The following is a 15,382-nucleotide window of genomic DNA, read 5'->3' as shown; positions in this document are numbered from 1 at the left end:
TGGCTCTGGCTGACGGGATGATGTGGGATATTAGGGGCAGTGGTCTGGTGGCTCTGGCTGACGGGACGATGTGGGATATTAGGGGTAGTAGTCTGGTGGCTCTGGCTGATGGGATGATGTGGGATATTAGGGGTAGTAGTCCGGTGGCTCTGGCTGACGGGATGATGTGGGATATTAGGGGTAGCAGTCCGGCGGCTGTGATGGGATGATGTGGGATATTAGTGGTAGTAGTCCGGTGGCTCTGACGGAATGATGCGGGATATTAGGGGTAGTAATCCAGTGGCTCTGGCTGACGGGACGATGTGGGATATTAGGGGTAGTAGTCCAGTAGCTTTGGCTGACGGGATAATGTGGGATATTATAGTGAATGTGGCTATGCGGAGTGGGCGGGGCTCTACACTCAGCTTTATTTATAGATATAATCATTATAATTTGTTATAACTAACCGTAGTTAGTTATGCCCGGACAGCGCTGGGCTCTTCAGCTAGTGCTCAATAAATCAATAAATACGGTGCACTTAATCTCATTTCAACCTTGATAGTGACACTCTCTTAGGATACATTTGATGGCAATTTTGCACCACTAGATGGAGCTACATTTGACATTTGCCTGAACTTTTATATGTACACATAGTTTACACAGATTATATTTTCTTCTCTTAACTATATACTATTTCAGATTCTAAGCTGTGCGTTTTTGTAATTATTTGTATGTATACATGATTGATTACCACTTCTGTCTCTATAACAACAATCCCCTTTAACCCCTTTCCGACATTGGGTATCAATATACGCTGATCTCAGACTCCCTCCTTTTGATGTGGGCTCCGGTGCTGAGCCCACATTTTTTCCGGTGCATGATGGGCCGGAAATCACTCCCATCGGTGACCCTGTCACGTGATTGCATGTCACTGATGGGTTGGCATGACAACCAGAGGTCTCCAGAAGACCTCTATGGTTGTCACTGCCGGATCCTATGAGCACTGCCCGGTGGTCGGCGCTCATGAGAAGTGATCAACTCTGCTACATACAGGCAATTTGATCATCACCTGTATGTAGCAGAGCCAATCGGGTTATGGCAGCTACTAGTCTCCCATGGAGACTATTGAAGCATGTCTGTGGAGACATGGGGGGGTCAGAGGGCGCCCCGGTCCGCTAGCCGAAACTCCATGGACCAGGGATTGATCGTCCCGCCGAACTCCCGCTCTCCTTTTAACGTGGGCAAAACGCTACTCAGAAAACACAGGGTGAGGGTAAAACAGTGTGGCAATGCTTTATTGAACCACAAAACAGGCAGATAACACATAGAACAGTCTCAGCAAAATACCCAAGATGGGGCACATTACAGAGTCTTACCATTCCGCGGATTCACCGGGATAAGAGGAGCTATGGCTTCAGAGCTCCCAGGGTCACTGCCCCACCTGTGGCACAACAGAGAGGAGGTAGCGACAAGTGTAGGAAGATGACAGTCCATTGAGTCCATACATGCTACAAAGCCAATTAATCCGAGGATCACAACCTGGCTTCTCCAAACGTATCCATGGCAATTGATGGCCATTTGGAGAAGCCAGGTTCAACGATGGTGAATGGAGCAGATCTGTATTCTTCCAACCGAGGCTGAAAACCCCTAGGTTGTTTCCTATAGAATGATAGATCTGTGTCCCTCGTGATAGAGCCATGATGTAAAATTGCTGCTGTCCTGTCTCTGGTCCTTTTGGGATGTACGTGTAACAACCCTGCTGGCTTCACTGCATGGCCTCCCATCCCCCACACACAAACTTACTCACTGCTCCAGGTCATGCTGTGAATTGTTTGTTGCCAGTCCTTTGCCCTGTGCTCTGTGCCTCTGCTCTCCTGCATGCCTCCTGTCTATGTGTGTATAGGGGGCGGCGCCAGAACTCTCTGGTTCTTATGCAGTCAGGGAGCACCTGTCTAATCTGTCCCTGGCCAATGACCTAGAGCCCTGGACTATTTAGGTCTGCCACACCCACTGGAACATGGCCTGTGCAATGTCTCAACTCAGCTCCTTGCTGATGAGGAAGCCAGGCCCTGTCCTGTGTATCTCCTCCTTCTCTGGAGGAATACTGCTTGTCTTGCCTAGTATCTTTGTCTGCCTGCCAGGAGGCAGAATATCCTGGTCCTTGAGTCTTTGTCTCTGTACCTTGTCTTGTACTGTCTCCTTGTCTGTGTCTTCCTTCCCTGCTGTGTCTTTCCCTGTGTCCTCCCTGTCTGTGCCTTTGCACCCTGCGCTGCAGAACCTCTTGCTGCAGTATCACTCTGCACTCCTGCGGCTCTGCCTACTCCGCATTCCTGCCTATATCCATACCTGCTCCTCCCGTGTGAACAGGCCCAAACCTGACCCGTCATATTCCATTCCTTCCTGCCAGTACCAGTTCCTGCTGTATGAACAAGTCCCTACCTGTTCCTTCATACACCACACCTGCCTGCCCTGTGCATCCAAGCCGTGGCTTCCTGCCCTGTGTCTCCAAGCCATGGCTTCCTGCCCTGTGTCTCCAAGCCGTGCCTGCTTGCCCTGTGTCTGCAAGCCGTGCCTGCTTGCCCTGAGTCTGCAAACCGTGCCTGCTTGCCCTGTGTCTCCAAGCCGTGCCTGCTTGCCCTGTGTCTCCAAGCCGTGCCTGCTTGCCCTGTGTCTCCAAGCTATGCCTGCTTGCCCGGTGTCTCCAAGCCATGCCTGCTTGCCCTGTGTCTCCAAGCCGTGCCTGCTTGCCCTGTGTCTCCAAGCCGTCCCTGCTTGCCCTGTGTCTCGGCCGTGCCTACCTGCCTGTCTATAGCACCTGTCCGAGTGACTTGTCCCCGAGTGGGATCAGCAGCCACAGCCAGACACTACCCTGGAGTGGTACCCAACAGCTATCTGCCGCACAAGCCTGACCTCACCATCAGAGGCTCCAGCGAAGACCGAGGTAGCTGTCGTAGTCATGCCCCTTCGAGGGTAGTCTGGTTTGTGGCACAGTGGGGCCACAACCCCCCCGGCTCGCACCAATCAGACAAGGCACGAGCATGACAGTTTGCACAGGCCATGGTCTCCACTGTATGCCATGTCCCGCCGCTCGCAGAGCATGATGAACTTTCTTCCTGCCAGCGCGAGCAATCTATTGAATTTTTTACCTGGTCTGAAGCCCGATCCTTCACGGCTCCACCCACCATTGTGGTCTCCAATAGACTGTTTGCTCAACTAGATGCTGACATACCTAAAGTTGAACCCCCCTCGGACCCACCAAGATGACGGGGATCCTAAGCAGTGTCGTGCCTTTATGGAGCAGTGCTTACGCTATTTTCAATGACATGCTCCCTACTTCGCCAGCGATCGGGTAAAGGTAGGATTACTAATGTCCTACCTAACAGGAGATACGTTGCAGTGGCTTAACCCCCTCTGGGAAGCGGTGGATCCCATCACCTTGAGCTTACCGCCCTTCCTGGTGGCCTTCTGCAAAGCCTTTGACAAGCCAAGTACAGTGTCTTCTGAAGAGTCTCCCCCCTCTAGCTTCCAGGAACGGACCAGACGAAAGAAACCTGTGGCCGGATGACTCTGAAGAGGGGGAGGCGGTCTCAGTCACCTCACACAACCCCAGTGACTATACCGGTCATCTGCTCCCTGGAGCATCCCTGCCTCTTGATTGTCTTCCCCAGGATAAAGGGCTGAAGATGGATCGGGAGTGTATGTCTTCAGCTTCCCTGTGGCCTAGGGGTGAAGGTCCCAAGACAGAGCTTCACTCAACCTCTAACCAGTAGGAGGTAGTCCAGTTTTATCAGGGTAACAGGCTGAAGTGGCTCCCTGTATGTATGCCTCCAGCTTCCATGTGGATGTAGAGGTGGAAACAATGGCCTATGTATCTGTTTCCCTCCCACCTGGAGGAGGTGGTCAAATTTTCTTGGGATAATGGGCTAAAAATGGACTCTGTGAAGGTGTCCAGTTTCTAGCTGGCCGGCTGATGTAGGGGTGAAGTCTGAAGCTTCCAGGTCCCTGCTTTCTGCCAATCAGGAGGAAGAAGTCTTTGTACCCTCTGTGTTGGAAGCTGACTCCATCGGGCACCAAGAAGCTTGGCACTCTGGGATTTCTGATGGCACACATACTCCACCCTACCTGAAGAATGTTGTGTCAGCCTGGACTGTGTGTAGTCCCATACTCCTTCTTCAGGTCATTCTGGCAGGCTTGAGGAAGAGGGGCCGTAAAGGGGGGCTTACTGTAACAACCCTGCTGGCTTCAGTGCATGGCCTGCCATCCCCCACACACCAACTTACTCACTGCTCCGGGTCATGCTGTGAATTCTGTTTGCTGCCAGTACTATGCTCTGTGCCTCTGCTCTCCTGCATGCTTCCTGGCTATGTGTGTATAGGGGGGCCGCGCCAGAACTCTGATTCTTATGCAGTCAGGGAGCACCTGTCTAATCTGTCCCTGGCTAATGACCATTTAGGTCTGCCACACCCACTGGAACATGGACTGTGCAATGTCTCAACTCAGTTAGCTCCTTGCTGCTGAGGAAGCCAGGCCCTGTCCTGTGTATCTTCTCCTTCTCTGGAGGAATACTCCTTGTCTTGCCTAGAATCTTTGTCCGCCTGCCAGGAGGCAGAATATCCTGGCCCTTGAGTCTTTGTCCCTGTACCTTGTCTTGTACTGTCTGCTTGTCTGTGGCTTCCTTCCCTGCTGTGTCTTTCCCTGTGTCCTCCCTGTCTGTGCCTCTGCACCCTGGCAGCTGTCTGTCCCTCTGCACCCTGGCAGCTGTGTCTGTGCCTCGGCACCTTTGCAAGCTCTGTCTGTGCCTCGGCACCCTTGCAGCTCTGCTGCTGCAGAACCTCTTGCTGCAGCTTCTCTCCACATTGTGGTTAAGCTTTGCTCTGCTCCTGCTGTCGCTGCAGAACCTCTTGCTGCAGTATCACTCCGCACTCCCGCGACTCCGCCTCCTCCGCAGTCCTGCCTGTATCCATACCTGCTCCTCCCATGTGAACAGGCCCAAACCTGACCCGTCATATTCCATTCCTTCCTGCCAGTACCAGATCCTGCTGTGTGAACAGGTCCCTACCTGTTCCTTCATACACACCTGCCTGCCCTGTGTCTCCAAGCCGTGCCTGCCCTGTGTCCCCAAGCCGTGCCTGCCTGTCTATGGCACCTGTCCGAGTGACTTGTCCCCGATTGGGATCAGCAGCCACAGCCAGACACCACCCTGGAGTGGTACCAGACAGCTATCTGCCACACAAGCCTGATCTCACCATCAGAGGCTCCAGTGAAGACCGAGGTAGCTGCCTTAGTCAGGGTAGTCTGGTTTGTGGCACAGTGAGGCCACAGCCCCCCGGCTCGCGCCAATCAGACAAGGCGCGAGCGTGACAGTACGGATGTCTTGGCAGATTCTCTCTGGCTGTTTCTCTCTCTGTCTCTTTATAGAGACGCATGTAACCTATTTTAAAGGGCCTGTCACACTAAGCGATATTGCTAGCAATATCGCTGTAACGTCACTGGTTTTTGTGACGTAGCAGCGATATTGCTAGCGGTATCGCTATGTCTGATACTTACCTCCGACCGGCTCCCCGCTGGTTATCGCTGATCGCGTGGACGCGGGCGGGAGGATGGCAGGATCGCCTCGTCTGACAGGTAAGTAGCGACCCCCGCCCCCTGCTATGTCACTGGTGAGATTTGCCTGTGTGGCAGCTCACTAGCGACCACTTAGCGATGCACCAGCGATCCTGACCGCGTCATATCGCTGGTGCATCGCTAAGTGTGACAGTACCTTTAGACTAAACAAGTGTCCCCCATTCAGTATTTACATAAAGGGTAAGAATGGTGATGAGTTCAAGCAGCATTACTTGATTTTAAATATTTGAATAGTTTTTCCCTCTCTGCTTAAGAAGTCAACAAACTGGCTCCATAATACAATGCATAATTATGATTATAATCAGTATATCTGCAAACATCAGTAGTAATCAAGGATAAGTGCACAATAAAAGTCAATATTACAGCGGCTTACACAAACAAAAGTCTGTTTTCTTGACCAACCAGAAATCAACACTTAAAATTTGAAAGCCAACATACAGATAACATTCTATTATTCTTTGTTTACTAAAAATAGTCGTCTGGTTAATTATTTAAGATATAATGCTGTATGTCATCACAATGCCGAGAGTATTAAAAAGACATTAAAAAAAATTATTGAAAAAATTAAATATAAAAGTTCAAATTACCCCCCTATCACCCCATTCAAAATAAAACAATAAAAAAAAACATACACATATTTGTTATCACCGCATTCAGAATCACCCCATCTATTTAAAAAAAAGAATTAACCCGATCGCTAAAAAGTCAAAACATCAGAATTATGCTTTTTTTGGTCGCCGCAACATTGCAATAAAATTCAATAAAGGGCGATCAAAAGATCGTATCTCCATCAAAATGGTATCATTAAAAACGCCAACTCTGCGTGCAAAAAAGAAGCCCTCACCCAACCCGAGATCATCAAAAATGGAGACACAACGGGTATCGGAAAATGGTGCAATTCTTTTATACTTTACCTAATAAAGAGTTCTTTTTACTGAAAATTTTTTGTTTTGTGTTATTTTCTCCCACATACACGGTGTTCCAAATTATTATGCAAATTGGATTTAAGTGTTATAAAGATGTAATTTTTTGTTTTTCAAATAAACTCATAGATGGTATTGTGTATCAGGGCTCTTTGGATCACTGAAATCAATCTCAAACACCTGTGATAATTAGTTTACCAGGTGAGCCCAATTAAATGAAAACTACTTAAGAATGATGTTCCACATTATTAAGCAGGGCACATGTTTCAAGGAATTTTGGAAAGAAAAAGGACCTCTCTGCTGCTGAAAAGCATCAAATAGTGCAATGCCTTGGTCAAGAGAAGAAAACATTAGATATTTCCCAAAAATTTAAATGTGATCATCGTACTGTTAAGAGATTTGTGCTTGATTCTGAGCACAGACATGTTTGTGCTGATAAAGGCAGAATGAGGAAGGTTTCTGCCAGGCAAGTTCATCGGATTAAGAGAGCAGCTGCTAAAAAGCCGTTACAAACCAGCAAACAGATATTTAAAGCTGCTAGTGCCTCTGGAGTCCCTCGAACCTCAAGGTGTAGGATCCTTCAAAGGCTTGCTGTGGTGCATAAACCTACTATTCAGCCACCCCTAAACAGTGTTCACAAGCAGAAATGGTTGCAGTGGGCCCAAACATACATGAAGACTAATTTTCATACAGTCTTGTTTACTGATGAGTGTCGAGCAACCCTGGATGGTCCAGATGGATGGAGTAGTGGATGGTTGGTGAATGGCCACCATGTCCCATCAAGGCTGCGACATCAGCAAGGAGGTGGAAGAGTCATGTTTTGGGCTGGAATCATGGGGAAACAGCTGGTAGGGCTCTTTAAGGTTCCTGAAGGTGTGAAAATGACCTCTGCAAAGTATATCGAGTTTCTGACTGACAGCTGTCTTCCATGGTATAAGAAGCAGAAATGTGCCTTCAGGAGCAGAATCATTTTCATGCATGACAATGCACCATCTCATGCTGCAAAGAATACCTCTGAGTAGAGTTGAGTGACTTTTGTTTTTTTAGGGTCGCGTTTCGTTTCGTGAAACCCGACTTTTCTAAAAGTCGGGTCGAGCAAGATCGTCCGATTATAGGGAAAAGTCGGGGTCGTCCCGAAACACGAAACCCAATGTAAGTCAATGGGGAATAAAAGTCGGCAGTGAGAGGAGGACAGGAAACACACCTACAGTGCCCATTTGAATGCCAAAAGCATCAATTCTTCTTACTTAAGCTTGTCAACCTTAATTAACTTCATAATACAAGTTACGCACTGAACAATGGGGGTTATTTGGCTACAGACTGTGGGGGGGGAGGGCTGGCTCCAGGTTTTCATGTGCCCTGGGCGAAAGAGCGCCCCTTTAACACATACCACAACTCATCATGCTCCGATACGGCAGAGAAATAGCGGTATAGTCCAATGAAAAATACCTCACTTTTTACATCTCATGACGAGGCCCATCTATTTCTCCATACAGAATCATTGGTCCCATATAATGATTGAAACAGTATATGATGAGCTCCACATAATGCTACAGTATATGTTGGTCCCCATGGATGAAGCTCTACTGTCTTATGGGCCCAAATAATGCTCCAAACATAATGGGCCCCATTTCTAATGCTCTAGTGTATAATGGGCCCTGTAAATGCTGCTCCAGTGTCTGATGTCCACCTTTGGAATGTTCCAGTGTATGGTGGGCCCCATCTATCATTCTCAGACGGTGTTAGGCCCAGTATGGATTGCACGTGATTGCACAAAGGTGAGAAAGGGTACCGTATCCCCAGATAACATGTATGGATAGTGTACACATTCAAAATATATGTCTATACATCAGGAGGCAGGCTCAGACGGTGTTAGGCCCAGTATGGATTGCACGTGATTGCACAAAGGTTAGAAAGGGTACCGTATCCCCAGATAACATGTATGGATAGCGTACACATTCAAAATATATGTCTCAGGAGGCAGGCTCAGACGGTGTTAGGCCCAGTATGGATTGCACGTGATTGCACAAAGGTTAGAAAGGGTACCGTATCCCCGGATAACATGTATGGATAGCGTACACATTCAAAATATATGTCTCAGGAGGCAGGCTCAGACGGTGTTAGGCCCAGTATGGATTGCACGTGATTGCACAAAGGTTAGAAAGGGTACCGTATCCCCAGATAACATGTATGGATAGCGTACACATTCAAAATATATGTCTCAGGAGGCAGGCTAAGACGGTGTTAGGCCCAGTATGGATTGCACGTGATTGCACAAAGGTTAGAAAGGGTACCGTATCCCCAGATAACATGTATGGATAGCGTACACATTCAAAATATATGTCTCAGGAGGCAGGCTCAGACGGTGTTAGGCCCAGTATGGATTGCACGTGATTGCACAAAGGTTAGAAAGGGTACCGTATCCCCAGATAACATGTATGGATAGCGTACACATTCAAAATATATGTCTCAGGAGGCAGGCTCAGACGGTGTTAGGCCCAGTATGGATTGCACGTGATTGCACAAAGGTTAGAAAGGGTACCGTATCCCCAGATAACATGTATGGATAGCGTACACATTCAAAATATATGTCTCAGGAGGCAGGCTCAGACGGTGTTAGGCCCAGTATGGATTACACGTGATTGCACAAAGGTTAGAAAGGGTACCGTATCCCCAGATAACATGTATGGATAGCGTACACATTCAAAATATATGTCTCAGGAGGCAGGCTCAGACGGTGTTAGGCCCAGTATGGATTGCACGTGATTGCACAAAGGTTAGAAAGGGTACCGTATCCCCGGATAACATGTATGGATAGCGTACACATTCAAAATATATGTCTCAGGAGGCAGGCTCAGACGGTGTCAGGCCCAGTATGGATTGCACGTGATTGCACAAAGGTTTGAAAGGGTACCGTTTCCCCGGATAACATGTATGGATAGCGTACACATTCAAAATATATGTCTCAGGAGGCAGGCTCAGACGGTGTCAGGCACAGTATGGATTTGACGGCCCAGATTACTCAGCGGAGGAGCAGGGAGAGGTAAAGATTGCAAATGCTGGGGCCCTGCCCAAGCAAAGGGGGCCCACTCGTGGGCATCGGTACTGGCACTGGGCCCCTCATAGTACAGCGGTGTGTCTGACGGCGGGTGTGCACCACCACCGTCAGAGACACTTGATTGCACTATGAGGGACCCTGTGCAAGTGCCCGCGCCCAAGAGTCGGCCTACCCACCTGTCCAGGGCAACGGCACTCGCACGGTGTCGTGCGCTAGGTGGTGACCCCGGCCATGGGGGGGAGGCAGCACAGTTAGGGAGTTTTAGAAAGTGGCATATGTTGATGTTGGACATTCAGCTGATGCAAAAGGCGAAATAGGTGAAGTCCCAGGAAGAGGTGGACCAAAGCAAGCCATTTTTCTGTCACCCTATGTGTCATCAGGGGAAGGTGGGACAAAATCCTTGGAAACCCATGCATGGTTCATTTTAATGAAGGTTAGATCATCCACATTTTGGGTTGACAGACGGGTCCTTTTTTCTGTCAGGATTGATCCAGCTGCACTGAAGAATCTTTCCGATAGCACACTTGCAGCTGGGCAAGCGAGCTCCTGTAAGGCATATTGGGCCAATTCAGGCCAGGTGTCCAGTTTAGCGGCCCAATAGTCAAAGGGGAATGACCTGTGTGGGAGAACATCGATATGGGAGGAAAAGTAGTTTGTTACCATAGTTGACAACTGCTGTCTCCTGTCACTTTCCATCGATGCAGTATTACCAGTTGTGTGAGCGGTATTTGAAAAATCAGTCCACAACATTGTCATGAAACCCCTGTCTCCAACGCCACTTCTGCTGTGTGCATCACGAACACCTCTGCCAAGCTGCCCCCTGCCCGTACGGCTCGTGTGAGCACCATCACCGCTGCTGTGTGCTGGGAATGCCTCAAGCAACCGATTTACCAGAGTTGCTTGTTTATTAGCCAATATTAGGTCAAGGTTCTCCTGTGGCATGATGTTTTGTAATTTGCCTTTATAGCGTGGATCCAGGATGCTGGCCAACCAGTAGTCGTCATCGTTCATCATTTTGGCAATGCGGGGGTCCCTTTTTAGGATCTCCAAGGCATAATCTGACATGTGGGCCAATGTTCCCGGTGTCAATGATGCACTGCGAGTGCTGGGTGGAGGAGCACTTTCTGGCAAATCCACATCCCTCCAGTCACGCACAAACCCTGTACCAGACCTTGCCACGCCAACATTTTCACTTGCCCCACGAGATGCATCCTCCTCCCCTAAGTAATCATCCCCATCATCCTCCTCCTCCTCTTCTTCCTCCACCTCGTCCAGGAGAGGTCCCTGAGCAGACAATGGCTGAATGTCATCAAGGATTCCCTCCTCCTCTTCCTCCTTATCAACATTGGCTGCAGAAGCCTGCTCCTTAAGGTGCGTCAAAGTTTGCATGAGCAGACGCATAAGTGGGATGCTCATGCTTAGGATGGCGTCGTCTGCGCTTACCAGCCGTGTGCATTCCTCAAAACACTGAAGGACTTTACAGAGGTCTTTCAGCTTCGACCACTGCACACCTGTCAACTCCATGTCTGCTCTCAAAGTGCCTGGCCGTGTATCCTCCCACAAATGCATTATGGCCTGCCTCTGCTCGCACAGCCGCTCCACCATGTGTAGGGTGGAGTTCCATCTTGTTGCAATGTCGATAATGAGGCGGTGGTTGGGAAGGTGGAGCAATCGCTGCAGCTTCTGCATACGAACGGAGTGTACAGGCGACCGGCGGATGTGCGCGCACAGTCTTCGCACCTTCTGGAGCAGGGCTGTTAACTCCGGATAATTTTTGAGGAAGCACTGCACCACCAGGTTCAAGGTGTGAGCCAAGCAAGGTATGTGGCTGAGTTTTGAAAGGGCTATGGCTGCCACAAAATTATGGCCGTTATCACTAACTACCTTGCCTGCCTCAAGATGTACACTGCCCAGCCATGACTCAGCTTGTCGCTTCAAGTACTCGGCCAGCACCTTGGCAGTGTGTCTGTCGCCCAAACACATCATCTGCAACACAGCCTGCTGACGCTTTCCACTAGCTGCTCGATAGGGGGACACATCGTGTGCAACAGTGGCAGCTGCAGATGGAGTGCTCGTACGACTGCGCTCTGTGGACGAGCTTTCGCTTCTGGAGGTGGAGGAGGAGGAGGAGGGTCGAACGCCTACAGCCAACTGTTTCCTATACCGTGGGCTAGGCAGCACTGTCCCACCACCGCTGTCCCCTGTGGACCCTGCATCCACCACATTAACCCAGTGCGCAGTGATGGACACGTAACGGCCCTGGCCATGCCGACTGGACCATGCATCAGTTGTGAGGTGCACCTTTCCGCTCACTGACTGCTTGAGTGCATGAACAATGCAGTCTTTCACATGATGGTGGAGGGCTGGGATGGCTTTGCGAGAGAAGAAGTGGCGACTGGGTAGGTCATAGCGTGGTACTGCATAAGCCATGAGTTCGCGGAAAGCTGTTCTTTCCACCAACCGAAAGGGCATCATCTCAAACGAGATTAGTTTGGCAATGTGGGCGTTCAAACCCAGTGTACGCGGATGAGAGACTGAGTACTTTCTTGACCTACTCATAGTGTCTGGGAGGGTGAGCTGGACTTGAGAGCTGCATATGGTGGAAGTAGCAGTGGACAGGGCGGACTGAGAGAGGGTTGATGATGGTGATGGAGTTGGTGTTCTTTCTGATGGCCTAGAATCAGTCTTTCGTTGATATAACAGTGGGATTCCCTGACTACTGTGGCCTTGCAACGACACCTTAACATTTTCTGCTGTGCTAATCGGTGGGCTTACAGTGGGGGAAACAATGTAGCGTTGCTGACTACCTTCGTTGTGATCAGTTGCACATGTGGCACTTGAGGTTTGGTGTTGTGTCCACGCTTGCAAGTGCATGCTGGTTAAATGTCTAAGCATGCAACTGGTATTCAAATTTTTCAGATTTTTCCCTCGGCTAAAGGTCTTTGCGCACTTCTTACAGATAACCTTGGCCTGATCATGAAGATTTTGTTCAAAAAAGTGCCACACTGCACTCTTCCTACTTTGGCAGACATTTTGCGGCCTAGCACGCTGTGATCTTTTGACCCTCTGGACAAGCTGTCCAGCAACTCTTTTGATGTTTGGAACCTGTCTTTGGAGTGCTACGGGCCTGCCAGATAACAGCTGTTGCGATGTCGATGTCTGCTGTGGATGCTCCTCATCTGAGCTAATGGAAGCAGCACCCTCTTCCCCCAATGGATGCCAATCTGGGTCAACAACTGGGTCATCCATCACCTCCTCTTCTATGTCATGTGCACCTTCCTCTGTGTCACCGTGTATGGTGGTATAGTGTGCGGGAAGGGGCACCTGAGTCTCATCAGGGTCAGAATCTGGCTCTGTACACTGCGAGGACAATGTAGTGCTCTGGGTGAATGTACCAGCAGAATCATCCATCAGCGGCTGTGCATCAGTGCACTCCATGTCAGATTCATCTTGGCCTGGGTAATTCACCATTTGACTTGATAATCCAGGCATGGTATGTGAAAACCGCTCCATGGAGTAATCAGTAGTATGGCCTGCGTCATCCTTCAATCTTGGTTGGGGTGAAGGACACAAGGAAAGGTGTGGTTCATGAACATGAGCCTCCAATGACGACTCAGTGCTTTTACTTTTTACAATTGAAGAAGAGGAGGCGATAGAGCTGGAGGCTGAGTCAGCAATGTAAGACAAAACTTTTTCCTGATGCTCTGGCTTTAAAAGCGGTTTGCCAACTCCTAGAAAACTAAGCGTTCGAGGCCTTATGTAGCCAGACGATGACGCAGGCTCAACACCTCCTGCATTCGGTCCTATTTTGCTCTTGCCACTACCATCAGATCCACCACCAACACCATCATTACCAGCTGCCAACCCCCGCCCAATTCCACGGCCTCTTCCACCAGCCTTCCTCATTTTTGGTAGAAATGTAGACAAAATCCAACAAACTATATAGTAATGTAAAACAAGGTACAAGGTGTCTATAGGACAGGGGAGATTTTGAATTTCTGCAGACACTTGTGGACACTGGACACTTTTGGATTGTGTGAGGCCCAATGAATATCTGAGCGCTATGTGACAGGCTCGATGGCACAGCTGTGACCAAAGTGACGAGAGGATAAGGGAGATTTTGAATCTCTGCACACACTTTTGGACACTGGACACTTGTGGATTGTGTGAGGCCCAATGAATATCTGAGCGCTATGTGACAGGCTCGATGGCACAGCTGTGACCAAAGTGACGAGAGGATAAGGGAGATTTTGAATCTCTGCACACACTTTTGGACACTGGACACTTGTGGATTGTGTGAGGCCCAATGAATATCTGAGCGCTATGTGACAGGCTCGATGGCACAGCTGTGACCAAAGTGACGAGAGGATAAGGGAGATTTTGAATCTCTGCGCACACTTTTGGACACTGGACACTTGTGGATTGTGTGAGGCCCAATGAATATCTGAGCGCTATGTGACAGGCTCGATGGCACAGCTGTGACCAAAGTGACGAGAGGATAAGGGAGATTTTGAATCTCTGCGCACACTTTTGGACCCTGGACACTTGTGGATTGTGTGAGGCCCAATGAATATCTGAGCGTTATGTGACAGGCTCGATGGCACAGCTGTGACCAAAGTGACGAGAGGATAAGGGAGATTTTGAATGTCTGCGCACACTTTTGGACACTGGACACTTGTGGATTGTGTGAGGCCCAATGAATATCTGAGCGCTATGTGACAGGCTCGATGGCACAGCTGTGACCAAAGTGACGAGAGGATAAGGGAGATTTTGAATCTCTGCACACACTTTTGGACACTGGACACTTGTGGATTGTGTGAGGCCCAATGAATATCTGAGCGCTATGTGACAGGCTCGATGGCACAGCTGTGACCAAAGTGACTACAGGATAAGGGAGATTGGATTGCTTTTAAAAAAACAGTTTGCGGAGCAGTGGGTAAACAGCAATGCCAGCCTGTCAGGAAGCCTTAAAAGGCAGCCCAACAACCAACACCACTGATACACCACAATATAGCCTCCCCTTGCACTGCACACACAGTGACTTGTGTGTTGTACAGGCCAAATCGCTAGCAGCAGAAGCAGTTTTTTTGTCTTCTTCCCTGCCTAACGCTCTCCCTACAGAATCAGCAGCAACCTCTCCCTATACTGAGATCGGCAGAAGTAAGATGGCGGTCGGCGTGCACGCCCTTTTATACCCCCTGTGACGCCCACCAAAGCAAGCCAATCACTTGCATGCCCTTCTGAAAGATGGTGGTGACCCCTGCCTATGTCATCACGTTGCCCACAGTGTCCGTGGATCCTGATTGGCTGTAAAAGAGCGCAAAACAAACTTTTGAAACGCGACTTTGGCGCGTAAGTCGCCGACCTCGTGGCCGACCTCATCCTAGGGTCGGGTTTCGTTTCTTGAAACCCGACTTTGACAAAAGTCGGTGACTTTTGAAATTTTTCGACCTGTTTCGCTCAACTCTACCTCTCAGTCATTGACTGCTATAGGCATAAAAGGAGATAAACTCATGGTGTGGCCACCATCTTCCCCTGACCTCAACCCTATAGAGAACCTTTGGAGTATCATCAAGCAAAAGATCTATGAGGGTGGGAGGCAGTTCACATCAAAACAGCAGCTCTGGGAGGCTATTCTGACTTCATGCAAAGAAATACAAGCAGAAGCTCTCCAAAAACTTCCAAGTTCAATGGATGCAAGAATTGTGAAGGTGATATCAAAGCAGGGTTCCTATGTTAACATATAACTTGGCCTGTTAGGATGTTTTGGAGTTAAATAGCTTTTTTGTTCAGTGAA

The sequence above is a fragment of the Dendrobates tinctorius genome, unplaced genomic scaffold, assembly GCF_039654945.1.
Source record: "Dendrobates tinctorius isolate UK_male_01 unplaced genomic scaffold, ASM3965494v1 ptg000063l, whole genome shotgun sequence".
NCBI classification, from domain to species: Eukaryota; Metazoa; Chordata; class Amphibia; order Anura; family Dendrobatidae; genus Dendrobates; species Dendrobates tinctorius.
Note: the sequence above shows the minus strand (reverse complement) of the source record.